The sequence below is a fragment of the Bactrocera oleae genome, chromosome 3, assembly GCF_042242935.1.
Source record: "Bactrocera oleae isolate idBacOlea1 chromosome 3, idBacOlea1, whole genome shotgun sequence".
Lineage (NCBI taxonomy): Eukaryota > Metazoa > Arthropoda > Insecta > Diptera > Tephritidae > Bactrocera > Bactrocera oleae.
In genome coordinates this window covers 25,515,455-25,536,024 of record NC_091537.1, presented here as the reverse complement: position 1 = coordinate 25,536,024, position 20,570 = coordinate 25,515,455, and the positions used below count along the sequence as shown (strand labels likewise).

The window sequence follows — 20,570 nt, the reverse complement described above, 5'->3', positions numbered from 1 at the left end:
CGAAAAGATTTCATAGGAGACCGAAAAAATTGAAGGAACCGCCCGCCATTAGGTGATATCTCATACCTTGGTAAGTACTCGACCAGTTTTAAGCAAATTTGTTGCATAACATTACTCTGACCTTCTTAAACCACATTTTTAAATTCCATATGATTCTTTCCCTTAACAGTATACAAATCAAGCACCAATTAAGATATCTGCACAAATATCTATCAAATCTTAATATTGGATACTGTAGTTTAATGCAGAAAATCTGTAAAATCGATCCGTAAATTACCCCAACTACCATATAATACAGGGTGGCTCACGAATCGTACTACAAAAACAAACCGTAATAAACTTTTTTACTCCAACGAAAATTTTAAAACAAATTAATATCGAGAAACTTCACTTTCCGTTGGCCCCCAAAGTCACCTGACCTGACTACACCAGACTTTTTTTATGGGGTTATTTCAAAATAGAGGTGTACAAGACAAAACCCAAAAAGCAGTTCATTAAAACGATAATTGAGGTAATACCGACTACAACCCTTCAGGCCGCAATGAATAATTTTCTAATTAGATGTCGCATATGCGTGGATGAGCATGGAGGTCATTTACGGTCCATAATTTTTAAAAATAATTGATTATATCAAATTAAATTTGCTATACACTAAAAAATAAATAAATGTAACGTATTGATTAAAAAAAGTTATTACGGTTTTCTTATGTAGCACGATTCGTGAGCCACCCTGTACATATATGTAATAATCGTTATTATAGCATATTTTTCTGAATATGTCGATCAGTGTATGAGCTATATTCATAAAATTGCTAGAAACATGTTCAAGAGTTAACACAATCATCCCTGACCTTTACCTAATGTTCAACCGTTTATATTGGTCAACATGTATAATATTTTAATAAAATTAAGTGTACATGTTTTCTTAAATTAATGTATTTTAGTACTGAATATGAATAAATTAGTCTAGACTTTGATCTTAATCGCATATCCCTAATTCAATGGTTCCCGATCCTCTACTTGACTTTTTCCTCATGTACCCAATATAATAAATTTGCTTCCTTTGGTTGAGTTTAAACCACTTATATCTTATTTGAGGTTAATTTTTTACATGTAAATGATCAGGATCGGGTTGAATTGCGAGTGATTGTCTGTCTGTCTGTCCGTCCGTCTGTGTCTCCGTGTAAGCGATTATCTTTATGGAACTTTTTTTTAAAAGTGCGCATAACCCCGCCCCGTAAATGGTTTAATGTACATATCTTCCAAGCCACTGAAACTATATCAACTAAACTTGCTGAGAAAAAGTATTTTTAGCACAGTTAAAATAGTTATAATGAAATAATAACCACGTCCATTCTCCATATATCGGTTATGTTGAAAACTACTTAAAGTAAGATAACTCAGTGAATAAATGCGCCACACATTTCACAATCAAAATTGTAGGGAAGCGCTTTATAGAAGCATTTATAAAAATTGGGCAGTGGGCCAGGCGCTGCACTCTTTAGCTGAAATCTTATATCTCAGAAAATAATTGAACGATTTTAAACAAATTTGGTGTGGGCGGTTATTTAAACATCCCATTATATGCTGTTAAATGGGTGAAATCCGATCCCAACATACATAACCAATTTTAAAATTCTATCTGATTTTTTCACTTTACAGATCAAAGTTATCAGAAGAAAACATTGCACATATAGTACCTTCAACGTACTTCCATTGACGCAACAATTTTTAAGAAGTGCAAAACTTAGGTGTAAGGTGATGTGCTTCTTAATTCTACGCAAAGCGTTGCACAAGGTGATGACCTCCATTGTTAATGTGTCAATGACACATTTGACACATTTGCTTAATAAATAGTTCAATTATATCTTTATTGTTTACATAACGGGTATGTGCTAAGGATGCTATTAAAATAACTATTCGAACTGAGATTTGCCAATATTTCAAGTAATTTCATAAAATTTAAATATCAGGAATTTCAGTCATCGAACGTAAATGTTCGTGGCCACATTGAGTGTAACCCTTTTCTTAATTTGGACCATAAAAAATTTTATTTTATATTATAAATTCCGAAATTTTACCATTCTTCCTCTTCTTTTAATTCAAAAGATTATTTGTAATTGTAGATCATGATTTTTTTTATAATTTTATATAAATTCTAGACGCAAATCTAAATAGGCATGGACATAGATAACTTTTTCCTCGCTGCTATAATTGCCCGGTGGAGTCCCTTAATGTGAAAACTACTTATTTGCAGACAATGTTAAGAAAATATTAATGAAAATTTATATAACATTTTCTGTTTGGGCCTTCTCTATTCATTAACATTCTCTACTCTGGTTCCGCACCTTTCTACCTTTCCACAATTCATTCCCACTTGATATCGAAAATTGGAATGATAAGACCTGCGTACGTTCTCTGCTTGAACTGCCATAAGTTCCACGTGTTTGGTTCTTGTCTGTGCTAAAACTACCTTATCGTTTATTGCATTTAACTGGTTTGTGACTTGGTTAAAATGTTGCTAAGTGGAACATGTTGCCAGTATCAAACGGATATCTATTGTATAAGTTAGTAATAAATTTTATTTGGCTGACGAATTGAAAATATAACTGGGATAGATAATCCCAGTCCAGTCGTTAAATTATATTTCGATATTAGACGCTATCAATAAATGTATGTATATATATATATAATTATAACTAAAATTATGATTTAATGTCGTTGTAAAACGTGAAAGTACGGCCAACTAATTAACATTCTAATTGATATCAAATATATAAACGTTATTCTTTCAGATCAGATGGCTAAAGCATTTTAATATCAAATTTGAATACCACATATAAAGCATATTTGAATTACTGAACACATTTTTGGCTGCTAGATTGCTTTTGCGTGCTTTAAATAACAAGAGTCCAGTGATATTGCGGAAAATCAAGTTCAGATAGACCAATATTTTTATATTATAACCATGTCAAAGTATTGCTTAGAATTAGTTTCCGCAACTCCAGACAAGTTCAGCCTTTTATATAACTCATTCTGCAAATTTCCGCACTTGCCACGGAAAAATGCTTCTCAATTCATTTATCTGACAGCAAATTTACTATATCTCGTGGCCTCCATATGCTGATTTGTCAAGTTTTATTTTTTTTTTTTAAAGTTGTCATCTAAATTGATTGTTGTTTCAGAAAGTGTTAGTAAATTACTGGACAGTAAAAAGTTGTTTAAATATGAAAACAAAATAGTCCATAATGTAATTATTTATCTTTTTAAGAATTTTTGGAAAAAAAATTTTTGGTAAGTAAGCAAATGCTGCAGTCAACGAAATACTTTTATATAGATATGTGTGTATGAATGTAAGCAAATATTTAAAGCCAATGAACATTAGTTGAAACATTTTATGCGTAAAGCTGGCGAAAGCAATCAGCAGCCAATTAATTTCAATCACAAAGCGATTTATGCGTAAAATTTTACGCTTTGAACAGTCAATAAGTCCAGACAGACAGACACTATGGCAGTTGGCTAGTGGGGCAGCCGCAAAGCTGCGGTAAATCGACTGTGTGGGTGTGTGCCTGTGAGTGTTTGTTTGCCACATGTGCCAATACCAAGCAGCATAGTCACCGCCACCTTTGGATTGGTCATGTTTGACCGCGAGTTCGCCATATTAATTTGCAACAACAATGCGTTGTCGATGTTGGTGCTGCCGTCGCACGCACGAAGGCCGCATGTTGCAATTGTGGTAGTGGCTAATGTCCCCGCAAAAACTGTTGGTGGACCACAAGCCATTTATATCACATTGGAGTACTTACGAAGTGCTCCTCTGTAGTTAAGTCTCTACATTAGCTTATTTCTACTCGATGCTTGTTCAAGTTTTAATGTTTAATGAATAGAAGCGGAAGAAATTTGCGATGACACAGAAACAATTCCTTGCTTTTTTATGGCTCTCATGGGCTCTGCATGAAGTTTGCAGAAAAACATCGTTGGGGTCATATCGGGCATGAAAACTTGGAGATCCTTACCCTTATCCTAATACATATAAACGCAGAAAAAAAGGTTCCATTTGGCGAACAAAAATTGTTTTTCCACCATAATATCGCATCGGCTCACACCTGCGTCTTCGCCAAATCCTATTTGAACGGACTAGGCTACCAACTGCACCGTATACTCTAAAATTTGGCGTGGTGCGACCTTTTTTGTTGTCAAAATCTGACCTCGGACAGGAGTTTAGGTCTAATGAGTAGTTTATATTTTTCTTTTGTAGGCTCAGTATTTATCATATTTCATTTCCTCGTGTTTTATATTCATGGTAGCTAGTTTGGGAGTACTTTCTGATCCATGTGGAGGACATTTTACAGCTTGCAGAAAGTACTAGTGATTTGTGCAGGGTCAGTGTTGTGGTCAACGAGTCCCAGCACATATCATCTGCATGGTTATGCTATGTATCTAAGTACAGCACTACGCTATCAAAGTGTTTGCTCTGCCTTTCATTTCTCGTTTAGTGTTTTTAATGCGCCTACGATAAGCTTATGACAGCAGCGGGTTAAGTACAGGTTAATGGTGGCACGCATAAATTCCAGCTCTTCAACATTTTTTGTTCAAAAGTAAACAGCGTTAAAATTGCATTTATATCTAGATGAATATACTTTTTACGTGCCGTTTTAAACAAATTCATAAAATTCTTTGCAAGAAAAAAATTATCAAAATACTGCAAATATTTAATTTGGTGCGATATTTAGCACGAACAAAGTAAGGCTTGCACCACCAATTTTGATTGCAATTCACCAAATATATCTTGAATTCGATGGAATCGTTTCTACTTGCTGCTAGGTGCAGCACGTCTTCATTGCTGTGAGTAATCGCTGCGTGTGCACTCTTAATTTTAGGGCGCAGCGCAGCACGTTTCAACAGACACGCCTTCACTGTGGCGCACACCTCAATATTGTCAGTTCAACAGACTTTCCGAAGCGCCAAAGATGCACTAAGTCGCAAGCAAACAAAGGGTTAGACTTTTTGATTGTTACTACTCATTTGTCGAATGTGTTTGAACTGGTCCGAAAGGGCTGTGTGGTAGTTGACCAGTACGAAAAAATCCTTTAAATTTTTATTATACTTAATAATTTGTTATTTACTTATTTAAAATGGTTGCCAGTCGTTTAGTTTCGTACTTTTGTAACCAAAAAAAAAATCGAAATTTCAAAATCAAAAGCATTTCTTTTAAAATTCAGAATACGTGAATAAATAATGGACTGACTGAACCACAATAAAGGAAACTGAGGTTATGCTAGGTGATAAAACAGAAATTTGCCCATTATAGTGCCAGATTTCAGAATTTTGAAACTGTATGCTAAGTTGAGTACTACACTCTTATTCTATTTAAAGTACCGAAATTTCATAAATACTTCCTTCATTAACTATTCAGGGTCGAACATAATTACTTTAAGCATAGCTATTCGTAGGGGTGCAAGCTGTGGCAATTTAACATTTTTTGAGAGGAAAAGAACACATTCAAGGAATCTAAAATTTAGTTTTAACCCCGCCATAGAAATGTTTTATAAATGTCTGATAACAGTTTGAATAATTGTAATATTTTTTTTTAAAACAATTATTTGATACATTAGTATAGGGATTTCGGTGGTATTTCCAAAATAAAGTAGTAGAGAATCGCTTGTCGAGAGTGGATTTATACTATCATCTCTTAAGCCACACAAACTAATGCGATTGCTGTTTACTTACCTGAGTCGATATCAACAATCGAGCTATAATGGTTGTTGTAGTTTGCTGCCAGTGCTACAATGCACATTTGTAGCAAGTGCCTTTGGCAGCTTTTGATGCTGCAATCTTTCGACTCACTGCTTGGGGCTGGGCGGAAGCTGTTAAATGCTCAACAATAGATTGGTCTTAGGTTTTATCTAAACGTAAGGCGTATTGAAATTATGCCTTTAAGCGATAATTAAATAAATAAATCTTGTAAAATGTAAATAAAATTGTTTACTTTTTTGGAACCTTCGTTGTCTTAAACTCGACAATTAGTTTGGAATGATTTTAAAGACGTATCACCAGCATATTTCAAATTATTTAAGTTCCAGTTATTACGGCCAATTTTTTTAAACTCACTAATTTATTATTTTACTTGTATTTAAGAATAACCGCTCATCCTAATTACATTTGTACATATATAATTGTTATTTATGGAGTTACGACTATATATAATAACACTTCAAACGGTTATAATTGATGGAAGATGCGATGCTAATTAAACAAAGAAACCTAAACGCGAAGGCAAAGCTATCAAGCGTCAAGTGGCGTTTCGCAGTCAAAACAACAGAAAAGCTCAAAACACAGGTGATGAAAAACGAATATTTACATACGAACAACGATGCAGCAAAACGATTCCAATTTACAAACAATGCAGAAAAACTCGTTTTCGAGTAGCTACGTGTGTACGAATTTCAACAAGTGCTCCGACTCTTCAAATCTGGAAGCTACAACACGAAAGGTGTAAAAGAAATGTTAACAGCTTAATGAGACATACCTTGATGCTCAATTAGGAAACCCCGCAGGCGCCTCATTTACTGGCAACTTAAATTTCAAAATTTTAGCATGAACTTTAATTGTTGTCAAAATGTGATTATTAATTCTTTTTCAAAAATATAAAAATACACTTTAAGCCTCTAGTAGGGAATGTATATGAGAGAAGGTCACTAGAGCAGATAAAACCCGCGTGGTCTGATTGTGTATATTAATCTTTTCAAATAAGTTTAAGTGAAAAATTGTTTCGTTTTTACAATGTACCACATTTATTATTATTTTTAAACCAAGTAGAACAAAAGCCACACTTAAAGCTATCGACGTCAAAATCTCATTAGAAAACTATATATCAAACAGCGGGGAAGTTAAACGGCAGCCAGTACCTCGGTGACATCCAGAAGTATGAGAAAGACAAACCCGCTGCATCGTCATTCATTCACAATTACTCTTCATTATTTACTTCACAGCTCAGGCTTAACAAATTGGTGGCTGATTAAAAGCGGCATGAACACCGTTATTACAAACGCTGGCAAATGGATAAGATATGTTGAAAGCTTAGTAATTTGAAACAAATACATAACCGGAGACGAAAGCTGCAATCAAATTACTGACAAAAATGTATTCAAATTCCAAATTGCTGAGAGAGAAATTTTCATGGATTTCGTTGTGAAAAACCAATCGCATGTTTCAGGGATTCCGCAGAAATAGCTTTCTCTAGTTGTTGTCGTTTTCGCTATGCAATAAAATTCTATGTTGTTATGATCTATCATTACTTATTCGATGAAATCCAAAGTTTTCCACATGTGCACGCAACCATTACCCTACACAATAGTGTCAAAAACTCCTATAACTGTTGAAAGGTGGAAGCCACGGAAGCTTCACACGCAGTTCGACCCACTTCACCACCGCATTAGTTTGGAGTCCGATAGGACGAGTTTACCTCCATGGTCTGATCTTCTTCTTTTTCCTCTACGCTTGGCCATTCGCCTTGGCATATCCATCATGGCATGCCCTTGACCCTGAAACCCGTGGTACCAATAACTTTAGGGTAAATAACACTTAAATTTATTCGATTTTGAACACAAAGAATAAGCCGAACATCAAGTATTGCTGAACTTACGTCAATGAAAAGGAAAACAAATGTATTACTTGTTCTTTGCATTCTAAGAGTTTAGCACCGTTGAATAAATGCACATCTTTATTTTGCATCAAGATTAACATAAGTAAGTGTCGGTGCGAGTCGCGACTACGAGTTTTTTATTGACTTACACAAGTAAACTAAATTCAGTTCAACTCTGTCCCATGTCACAATAACAGCGGATTTTAAAAATGCGGAAAACGCTCATAAAAACAAATAAGAAGGGCTGAACTCTTGCACAGAAGACGGTTGAAAACTATCGTAATTTGAATTAAAGTGACTTCCGGGTCTTGGTACATGGATTTAAAATTGTCAAACCAAATTGTGTGGCGTCTATTCTCATTTTTCATTATTAAATCTTGCTCCTTTAGTATCCAAAATTATTATTTTAGAATCAACCGACCTGCTCTCACTATAAGGAACACTCCTCACTAAATTCATCATACTACTACTGCGGAAGGATATAGATCGATATCTCTAATTTTTGATACTAAATTACATGAAGCTTAAGAAAATATATCCTTTTAATTTCATTAAGATAACTTACACTCTGACTGAAATATGTCGTATAAAATCAGGTATTCTTTTATTCCATTAAGGTAAATTGTAAAATACGCGATTTCTATCTTCCCGAAAGATGTTGTAAACTTTCACCTCACACTTTCCAATTATCAAGTGACTCAAGCTTTTACATTTAATTAGTTACTGCGTTGCAGCATTACAGGTTTATTTGAAAAAAATTATTTTATAGGCGTGGTAATGATCATAGTAATTATACATAAACAACAATCTGTCCATAAAATCGATAGTTCTATGGTACAACCTATAAGCTCCACAAATGGTTTTCACCGAGTGAAAACAATTCAACACACATACACAAAATATAATACTTTTTGAAAAATATAAAGACTTACATACAGTCTTCAAATTACCCAATATGGCACTTCACGGAAAAAAATACCAAACCATTTATTTTCGAGAGATTGAGTTAAAAATTAAATAGAAATTTATCCGTTTACTTTACATTTTTTTTTTTTATTGTATAGCAAATTTTATTTTATATTTAAAAATTATGGACGTAAATGAGCTCCATTCTCGCATATGCGGCACCTAATTAGGATGTTATTCATTGCGGTCTGAAGGGTTGAAGTTGGGATTGCCTCTATGATCGATTTATTGGACTGCTTTTTGGGTTTTGTCTTGTACACCTCTAGTTTGACATAACCCTATAAAAAAGTCTGGTGTAGCCAGGTCAGGTGACCTTGGGAGCCAGCGAAAAGTGGAGTTTCTGGATATTAATTTGTTTTCAAATTTTCGTTGGAGCTCCGCAATAACCGATCTGGTTATGTGTGCCGTTGCTTCATCTTGCTGGAACCAAACGCTGTTGAAAGGCGTCTTCGGTGCAGTTTTGGGTAAAAAAACTAATTCAACATCTTTAAATAAGGGTGCCCTTGACGGTTACTGTTACACCGTTTTCTTCTAAGAAGTATGGTCTAAGTATGAACAATACACCTTGATGAAACTGCGCACCACACAGTGATTCGTTCTGGGTAAAGTTCCGTTTCGTTGATTATTTGTTTGCTTATATTTCCGTTTAGATCAAAATAAGCCTCATCAGACATAAACTGGTAATTTATCAAGTTCTTCAGCCATTTCAATACTAGGATACGTTTAATAATAGGAATATCTAGGAAGCTTAACTGGCTTGTTATTTGAACTTTGTACGGAAACAAATATAAGTGATCATGAATTATCCGTCTACTAACTCCAAGTTGCGCCGATAAGTTTCGAGTCGAAACTCTTGGATCTGCCTGAATTGACGATGCAACAACCGCAATTTTTTCTTGAACATGAACATACGATAAGATTCGGCAAACATGGCAACATCCATTCGGTATCCCAACCATTAGTTTTTTAAAAATTTAAATAATTACCTGCCAAATAAAAAAACAACCTAGGTCGATTGCTCACAATGAAAAAAAGTTATTTCGGTTGGTTTTGTAGCACGATTCGTGATACCCTGTATTTCGATTTTGCGGGCTAATAATATAATTTGTCGAAAAAAGTTTTTTTACAGGGTGATGATTAAAAAAGAGAACCACATGCAGTATAGCACTTATCCTTGCACATGTGTATATGCGAATGTATGTTTATACGAGAAGGGAAACCTCTACCAATTAGGTCTCGATTTGGCTGCAATTAAGCGTTCATTATGATTAACACAAAGGGCATGAGAGCAACGAAAGCGGTGCTTTCCGGTTGCTTTTATTGCTTCCATTGTGGTGCGAGTACAAGTGGTTTTAGTTGTTGTACGTTCCACTATGCGCGAACTGTTATCGCAGAAATGTGCGATCAAAGCAAATTTGAAGCTAAAGAGCTCGTAAACCAAATCTCACCTATTTCCGTTAAGTACTCTACTTGTACATAATAACATGCATACATGACATAATCGAATTGCTAGGAAAGTTTGTTTGTTGTTTTCATTGCTACGACCTAATTGTTGTTACTGGTGCTTATTGGCTTTTTAGAGATTCGACTCTATTTCTGTTACAATTAGTCCCTAATTTTTGACAATTGTACACACATACATACGTATTATGTACTATAACCTTATATGCCATTTTAATAGAAACTTTGGATATATCAAACCCTTGATTGGTGCAATTAACATTACCTCTCCTAAATAGTCTTGTTTCGTATCATATATATATATAAGCGTTATTCTCCAGCGAATTGAACAAACTATTGTATACCAGAGGCTTAAGCAAACAGGCGGCAGTAAAAGTTCTTCTACAAGTATAATATCTGAAAAATTCTCGACTACAAATACAGAGAGAAGTTTAAAAAATTTGTTGGGCCAATACTGCTCTCTTCAATAATTATTTGATTCGATTATTTAATGGGATTATCTAAATATATCGATATTTAGTTCGAATTTCCGGCAAAAGGAAATTCCTTCATTACCTATTGTTGTTAAAAATAAATATAAGAGCGGTAAAGTATAACAAGTATTTTTCCTTAACTCTCCTCAATTTTTCTATATATATATATATATGTATAAATAGACATGTATACAAATGATGGTATGATTTTGATATGATTTTATAATAACTGCTGGGTCTCAGCGAAAATTCCGTTACACAAACCTTTCGCGGCTTCTTCCTTGACTGTAGGCCTCACGTTGAGTCAAACACACCTACTTTTTGTTTTAGTTTAGAAGTGTCTTTTCTGTTCAATTAATTCAATGCATAATCAGATGTACCCAGGTGATGTATACGACATTAATTAGAATCACAAAAATAAAAGCGAAACAAGAGTATAAACGAAGCACCATCTTACTGTGAGATTGGAGTATTTACGCGCCCAAAACTCTCACGTTTTCTACTTTTTTCTTTCCATTTCGTGGAAAAAGTGCAGTACAGCGTCAGCAAAATAAAATACGTGATAAGAATTAAAAATAAACAGTAACAACACTTTAATAGTATGTATTTTTATATAATATACTATTTGAAGACAAGGGTTTACTAAAATGTACGAGAAGCTTCCGATAAATAATTGCCCTACAAAAGTAGTTGTTGGAAAACATTTTAGCTTGATACGCTTAACACAGATATACCTCTACTTCCCCAACTCATCTGAAAAAGCGGTGCAGTAATTTGTTACACGAGTAAATTGTTACACGAAAGGACGCAGAAACTTCTTCCAATTGTATTTAAGCAGCGTAACACTCTGCTGTGAAGTAGTCTCATAGTAGCATTTGTTGTCCGCATCATGCTCAATATTTCATGCAGGTTATGACCCAAACAGTTTTGAGATGCTTACTGTCTCATTTATCTCACCTTCATTAGGCGGACTGACAATGCGAGATCGTGGACTTTGCCAAGTTATCCTCCCTTCTTTAAAACTCATTGAATCAATTTGTAACGTTTGCAACCGAAGGAGATTTCGCTGCAGCACTTTCTTTCAAAAACAAGAGTCGGATAATCAACGATATTGCTCTTATACCTTGTGATACCTGGCATTTCTCAACAATTTCACACATTTGTAATCAATTTTATTAATTTCCTTCGCTCATTTGCTGAAATATTTGCTGGTATCTTTTGTTTTTGAGTAACACCGCCCCATTTACGCCTTACCTTTCAATTTTGCTCTTTGAGAGCTCTCGGAGTTGTGAGAGCTTTCCCTGGTACCAAATACATACTAAATAGCCAACTAGACTCCAGTATCGCTCTGCATTTAACTGCAGAATGAATGTAAACAAAGCATTCATTTTACCGGCAAACATAAAAATAATCATGCATTCATTTTCGCTCTCGCGTTCATTTTCAATTGCCTCTCCCTCACAATCAGCACGTGTAGCCAAACCAGTTGTTTACCACACAAGATCTAAACGAAAAGGGGGTCTCTACAGATCCATACGAAAAAAATAGCACACAGACGAGGAAGACGGTCGGTGATGATCGCGAGCTGCGATATGTGATCAGGCGGGCTTCAGTTCCATGTAAACAAACGTGACGAGCGGTTGTGCGAATGAATTACGGTAGTGAGCATTCCGTTAATGAATATTGAGGTATACTTACGTAGTTGCGACCCCATTGACTTGGGCGAAAGTGATTTCAAATAAAAAAATATATACATATATTTATTTTCAATTTGCAGTTTTTCAATTCATGTTTATATGTACATATATTTATGTACGAGAATAGTATGTATGTAGAATAGTTTTTTTTTACTATTTTCACAACGGATGTGCAGAACATTTGTTGCACATGTTTCGGATTGAAGTGTAAAAGTTTCTATTTTCGGAACGATGGGTCTCGCAACTGACGACTGCAGTGAGTGCGAGTGAACCCGACGACGGAGTGTACGCAAAATTTGTTTTTGGTTGTTTATATGTGCCACAAGATTTCTTAGGCGCGTCGGCGGAGTGCCTGGTCTCCCCCATTTGCTATAACCGTCCATCTCATATCCGTGCATTATTTTATACGCTTACGTCCGGTGTTGGCGTCGTTTTAACGGTGTTGTTGCAAGTTAAAATCAACAGTCTATCATTTTTCTGTTGAAGTTATAAAAATCAACTTATTTGCCACAAACATTGATATTAGCCTCGATACAGGCCGTGGTGTTTCCAAACGGTTGCTGCTGAGATCCGAATATATTTAATTGAAATGTATCTACATATGTACATTGGTATATGAGCAATGTGCATATGAATATTTATTTGTTTTTGTTGTTGCAAGAATGTTGACATCACTCCTGCATGCCGCATTGTGTACCATATTTATAAATATTTTCGTAAAGCGTGAAAAGGGTGTAAGTAAACAGTAAAAGTAAAAATTTTAGCATTGAAATAATGAAGTGCTCTTCAGAGAATTTCCAGGGAAATCAATATATAATATTGTATATGTTATTAACATAAAATATACAGGAATCAGAATATGAATACCTAGCAATTTTAAAGAAATTTCGTCTTTAATTGCAAAAATTTATTGAAATCCACGAAAGCATTACAAAGTCGTAGTTACAAATCTTCTAAGAATCTTCAAATGTGTTATAAATATTTTGCACAAGTATATATAAAGCGAATATTGCCCCCCGTGCGTGCGATTCGGTCAAATTAAAGCAATAATCGTTGCCACTTCATAATTTATGTGGATTCTTATCAGTGAATCGCACGTAATTTGCCATCATTTCTCGGATTATCTGCAGCGTTTTATGCACATCAACAAGCGAACTCAAATCTAAACATATTGCAATTATTCACACAAACGTAACATACACATATACGAGTAAATGTAATTTGCAATGCATGCAAATACACGGAAGCGCCTCTAAAAAATTTAGATTATTCGTTGTGCTCTCTAAGGTTGCTATTTTACAGTTTGTTGCTTGAGATTGTGTCCGAGTATATTGTGAATCTTCGATACAGCCCCAGTGGGTGCAAATCATTTTGCGAACGTTGATCGCTGTCTGCATTGAGTGCGGTAAGTATAACGTGATTGAAATTGCCTCCGAGTTGTTTTCATGGGTGGCCACAACAGAGTAGCCTTGTTACAGTTTTTGCTTTTTTAAGTTTTTTAAGATAACGGTAGTGAAGAGGGAACTCTGATTAGAGTTTAAGACCCCATAGTTGCACCTACGTACGAAAACTTACCTTAGCTCACCGAAGTATTCTAGACCCTAACTTAAAATAAACTATTTTGACTAAGGATAAGAGCCTCAGCATTCTATTGGGTCAGATGACTGATATGTTAAATTGTCTGTATATCGCTTACATTCGATAAGATACTTAGAACCAATTCAACTTTGTCTATACGTTATATAAGTTGGTTAGTCTTAGATATTTAGAAATTTGTCGCGATATTTTACAGCTCTTTCTTCGAGTATAATTCAACCCGCTGAAAGCATGAATTATACAATAAATATATTCGATCCCAAAAAGATGTTTACTATAGCTTTACTCACAACGCTTTAGTTACAATGGCGTTTTATAACAAGTGGAAGTGGATTTATACTGATTTTGTCCATTTTCAAACTACGAGAAAATTTTTTACAGATCACTGAAGTATTTTGTGAGATCAAAAATTTCACTCAAAAGGGGGCAGGGACTGTCTGTTCGTCCATACGTCTGTCTGTATGAGCTAGCGATAACTTAAGTAAAAATTAAGATATCGGGATGGAAGTTTGTACTCGTGTTTCTGGGCCAAATGGGGAGGGCAGTATGGTAAATGGGCGTAGTCAGACCATTGTCACGACCACACAATGTCATTAAACGAAAACCTACAAAAACTGGCATAACTAAGCTTCAAATTAAGATAGCGTCCACCTCCACCTCCTTCAACAGTGAAAAAATGGTTAACCCATTCAGATTATAACCCTTCCTCTCTCTATATAACGTTTGTGTTAAAAACTATTAAAAGTGTGATAACTTACTAACTTAATATGGTAGAAGCACTAGGTTTCACAACTATGATGGTAAAGAAAAATATGGCCAAGCACCTTTATAGGAAATTCTATATCTTACGAACAACGAGAACCAATCTTGGTGCATACCTAATACTACAGTGTAAAAATGAATAAAATCGGTGCTCAACCACGCCTACTTTCCATACAACCCTTTAAATTCTGAGTGCCTCTAGCTGAGTTAAAATATCGAATGTGTAACCTATGAGGTATCTTAATAAAACTCAGAGACCATCTTTTTCTGTTGATAATATGTTGTAAAGCCAAAAATGGAAAAATTCGGCTAGCCCATTAGATAAATGGGTATTATAATTAGTATTTCAAACTTCCGGTTGGATTTATACCTTATACATCTCTCAATGTTCAAACTTAAGTGAAAGTATAATATTTGATATACTACATCCTAATTCCGAAAATATGTGAAATTGATCCACGAATTACTCTAACTATAACGAATAATGTAAATAATGACTTTCGTTATTCTTGTAGCAGACTTTATGTCGAATATGTTGATTTTTGTGTGTGTTATATTCATAAGAAACATGTTCTCGAGTATATTTAATTAATGGCAAAAGTTAATGCAATCAGTCCAGATTTTCTTCTATCCCCAATAAAGTTTTTGAGTTATCGGTCTAAAATTTTGCACTCGTCCTTTCTTCCCCAAGAAGCTGATCATTTGTCGGAACCGCCAATACGAGGCCACTACTACTAGCGTTTTTGGAAAAGATATCTTCCACATCGAACCTAATTTAACGAGTTTCTATTTCAATGATAACATTTATTTTTAAGCTAATAACTTCTAATGAGAGTACGAAATAGTAAAATAAAATAAAAACTGTTCTGTTGGGAACAATGAATTATGGCAATTCATTATTTCGTTGTCTGATGTTTGCCTGTCTTATATTTCACTGCACTTAAGAATTGCTGCAGTGATGCCACCTTCATATGATGAAAATGCACTGCAACTTTGGCATGCACTTGTCACTTAGCAGAACTCCCATCATTTGCTCGGTCGGCTATGAAAAACTTCAGTAAAAAGCTAAGAGAAATGGAAAGCATATTCTTTGTTATTATTTCATTTTGCTTATTTTGTTTTTGTGATTGTCAGTTGTTGCCCCTGTTAAGCATGCGCTGTCGTACAAATTGCTTTGCACACTGGTTGCGTCGGCTAGGGTCCACGTCAGCGTCACCTATATACATTTGTACTTCCATACATGTATGTACATAAGTATATGCTACTATGTGTGTTACTTTGTCGTTCAAGTGCTCTCTATAGCATTCGACAACGCAAACAACTCGAGGTATAACAACAAATATAGCAAGTGGAGCAGCAAGCGAAATAAACTAAGTAACGGCCACTTGGGGAGCGTATAGTTAGTACAATAAATATATGTAGGTGTGTATGTGCATACATAAAAGTGGCATCAGCAGCAGCGACGGGAGCAATAATAGTACTTGCAACATGCTGCATACTACGGTTGGTTGTAAGGTCACACGCTGCCGGCACTTGGCGTTCTCATATATAAATACCGTTGGGTATGGATGCCATGTATATGTGTTAATGCCACTCACCCACACACTCATACGGAGTCACTGCAATAAGTACTTGTACTTATCACCGAGACATGTGCAACATTTATGCATGTTGTTGTTGCGCAACGTAGCGTTTTCGTTCGTCCTCGCAGTCATTATCGCGCATGTGGTTGCTATTATTTTTGTTGCTACATGCAGTTGTTTTTGCTGATATTTTTACCAATGCTGCGCAGTGCAACATTATTTATTTTAAACTGTTGCGGTTGCCCCTACGACTGCTCCATTACTCTGCTTCGAGGCGAAATTGTCCCACAATTTTCTTGATTTTTCACTAAAATTGTCACTGCTTTTTTGGTTGCCTCATTTTATATTTGTTGTTTTATGCAATCTTCGCTCGCTTAGCTGACAGCTAAAATGCTCTTAATGATTTTTCTTTTTCTAGTGTGGGAACTCAAGTTTGCGGTTTGCTATGTAAACATCCGTTGCATGCAACTGTTCATTTGAATTTGGCAAGCTATAAACAGTGTTTCTACCATTATTTAGTTAATATTCATTTGCCTTCTTCCACTTAAGATTTCCCCAGAAGATCGTAATTCTTGTTTATAAATAAAAATGTCAGTCAGTGCCACTTTATGACCTTCACCGCCATGAAGAAGCATTTTTCGTTGAAAATTTTATTTATTTCACTGCACTTCGCTAAAATCCCACCCAATGTCACGTACCCGATTTTGAAGGCGGTTACAGAATATCTTCATACTCACTACTGTCAATGGCTCATTATTGTGGCTTCCATAGTGACCACACCAGATGCTGGCCACCGGTGCGCACAATCACATGCGAGTGGTGTGCCTCTGGCATGATGTTGACAAAGTGGCAATTAAGCAAATATTTAGCAAACTTAAGTACATAGTGTTTTAAGAATGCTAAAAATTGTGTTTTTAGTATGCTCGCTAAAACAAAGGAGTGGCTTAATTTCTTAAGGTAAACTTGCGGGAACTGCCTGTGACTTTCGAACTCACTCCTATAGTTATTTAAGTTTAGTGTTTACGACCTCTGGCAGCTCTATAATAATCTAAAAATGAAATTGATAAGCTCTCAACTTTGAACAATTTGAATTTGAAAATTTTGTACACCTTTGAAAGTGTTACGCCAATCTAAAGCTCTAAACAGGTCTCACTTTGAAAATTTATTCAGGAAGTAATGAAAGTAAAAAAGTCAAGTGATGGTTTAAACATATACTTTAGTGTATTTAAAACGTTTATATTGACATGTTGAAAACATTAGCCCATCTTCGGAATATTTTTTTCAAGGGGATCTCGGCTGAGGGGCTCGGTGTTACTAGGAACTTGAAGGAACTAAAATATATGCTGCTAATCTAAATAAGGCTAGTAGATACCATATGTATGTACGTTTAACATCAATTTTGTTGAACTTTTAAAAACTGTTACATTTTTTACCGAAAAAATAGAAATATTACTGTGAAGCTATAGTTAAAATTTCAAGAGGATACGTGCGATAAGATAACATTTACTAAGGTGTAGTATATTGCTTTGTACATGTTGTCTATATGCAGACATGCGCTCCAGCTTCAACTATTGTATATACTTGTAAGAAGGTAGCTGTTTTTAGGAAATACTTACGCTAGAAAGTTGTCTCAATTTTTTTTCCAAAAACAAAATAATTTAGCCAAATTACTTTAATTTTTTGTCTTCTTATTTCAATAACTAGCCCCTAAACTTTATACGATTTTTGTTACGTAACGAGCAGATAATAGCTCACTGTAAAGAGTAAACTTTTAGCCCTTAAACACAGATGCCACTCCGTCTCAAAAGTATCGCCATAATTCTCCTAAGTAAGAATAGTTTAAAGCTCTCGGAAGCCGCACTAAACAAACTCGTAGTTTTCTCCGAAATCGTCGCCAAAATAGACTTTGAGGTTTCGATTTGCATGTTTTGACTCGCAGTAGGCTTTCCGTTGGGACAACCTGCTGCCAAAGGTATGTAAGCACAATAAACAACAAACATGTGTTTTTCTTCGACTTCGTAGGGCTAACTGTTTATGCATAGGTCTAGGGCTGTGTGTATGTTTGCTAGCAGCTTTCCATTTGGGCGGTCGTTTGCTGGGCTGACCGCACCGTAGCCGTTGTTGGCACGTTTAATTCTTCAGCCTTTACTTGCTGGCTGTGTGGCTGGGCGTCTTTGTCTACTAACTCACTCGTTGATGCTCGGTTCGGTCCTGTTTGCATATTTACGTCGTAATAGTAAAAATAAATTGTGGTAATTGCATTCATTATCATCTGTGAGGCAATACATCTTAGAAAAGGGAAAATATTTGGCGGGGTGTGTAATGGCATAAATATGAGTTGTGTCTGCAACTGGGTGCAAGTGGCACAAACCAAGTACCGCTTGTCCTAGTGTTGTGCACCGAACTGAAATAGTGCATTGACTGAATAGCGAAAAATGAGTAGGCAAAGATGCTGGTGGGTATTTAAGTGGGTATGTGTTGATTTTTAGATGTGCTTGGGTATATTTTATGGCACAAGTTTAATTAAACTGGGTAATCAATTTTCGACAGTGGAAATCAGCTATTAAATCGTTTAGTATGTCTTTTAAGTGGGCGATGGAAGTCTAATTAAAGTGGGAAACTACACTAGTTGCATCCCAATACAAAGTTTATGGTAATAAATTATTGTAAACTAGCATTTAGTTACTCTGAAAGTATATATTTATATGCACATACGTGGCTTATTTCCGCAATTAATGCACTATAGAGCCGATATTGCCGCAACGAACTATTATTCGCAACTAAAACCTAGATTGAAATGCCAATGCAACGTTGAAATGCCGAAAACAATTATCTAGCCAAATTTTCCAACAAAAAAACGCCTTAAAGCATATTTAAGCTCCAAAAAATATACAAAATTATCTACGAAGAGCTATGCGTTTACGTTGGGCTACATAAAAAATTCGTGAGAATTTTCATGCCACAAAAGTGCCATCACGACTTGGCCGTATTCTGCGGTCGCGAAGACATCAATTTCGATATGCCGCAGCGGTTGCAACGGCACTAACTCCGAGAAAAAGCAGAAGAAGACGACTTAGCAGCAGTGATAATGTCAGCGACACGTATTGCACTGCGGCAATAACACGAAGGTGATGTGTCGTGGCTTGAATTGCGCTGTGTATGATCTCTCTGTGTTTATGCCAGTGTACATGTGGGTGGGTGCGGAGCGGCAAGGGCAAGCTAATGGGGTTATTGTCGTCACAGCAGATATTTGTAGTCGGTTACGCGTGTAATGCAATTGTTAGAAAGGATCGTCTTCACCTGAAAATGTCGCATTATACTCGTACATATATATTATGCAAACAGATACGAACAAACAAGAATATGTATACAAAATTATATATACATACATATGTATACTTATTATGTGATTTTAACTGCCTAACTGCAATTGCAAAATGTGAAAAAGAATATGTACACCCAGTAAGCATTTGAAACAGCTCAGGAAACAAATGAATAGAATGAGAATAAATCAAATAAATTGAAATGAACTGGTCTATAATGGCTCAAATTCCCCATGTAACACAGTTAAATCATTTGAATTAAGTTTAGAAGAAAATTATATTATTTTCAACGATCAAGTACGGCTTTAGTGGTTACAAAATAAAATATGTTTATGAGTGTGGTCTTTCATTAAAAAAAATGTGCATAGATATTCGCTTTGGCTTAAAAAGCCAATTGCATATAATATCATGCGGCCGAATAATGTTAATTAGGTCTCGTAAACATACCACTTACATTTTTATTCTTCGAATTTCCTACTATAAGCTTTTCACAATTTCCATAATTAATTAATTATTGCAAAACAATGAAAAGTAACTCCAATAGAAAAGAGTGTTACCGCCCGCGAAGCCGAACATTGGACATTCGTTCGGGACGTTCGGACATATTCGTAACTCTCGCAATTTGTAAAAACTAAAGATCCTTGGCGCGCTAATGCTTCGAAACTTAATAAATCATAATTTAAATATATATATGTATTCATCCTGGGCTAAAGACATTATAAGGCAGTTTTCCACCATTTGAAGAAAATTTTCAAATATTAAAAGATCCGGTAGTTCTATGTACTATTTTGGTAACTTTATTAATGTTAAAATATCTATAGTGTAGTACGGTAAAGCTAATGCGATCCAAACCAACTTTATATAAAATAGATCAGATCACGCCTGATTTTCCGAATTTACAATTTTTCATAATTAGGCATTGCATGACATCCAATTAGTTATTGTTAAGGATTTGGATTTGTTAGGATTGTATATATGTATAAGCTTTTATTTGAAAGTGGAGGTTGGCCATAATCCAATATGTCCTATTGTGTCTTCTCTGTTTTTAAATTTCAGATATCTCT

At 35.3% G+C, this 20,570-nt stretch overlaps 1 protein-coding gene across 9 annotated transcripts in view; it reads left to right on the top strand.

Moving 5' to 3' along the window:
• The first annotated feature begins 13,276 nt into the window (after positions 1–13,276).
• The window catches only part of CadN (neural cadherin), a 291,717-nt gene continuing 284,423 nt past the window's right edge, over positions 13,277–20,570 (top strand). For 5 of the 9 annotated variants that reach the window (XM_070106306.1, XM_036374376.2, XM_070106307.1 and 2 more), the window contains exon 1: positions 13,277–13,647. The gene's annotated coding sequence lies outside the window, so the exon portion shown is untranslated. The remainder of the gene's footprint in view (positions 13,648–20,570) is intronic. The other 4 variants (XM_070106308.1, XM_070106304.1, XM_070106309.1 and 1 more) reach the window with 1 other exon arrangement.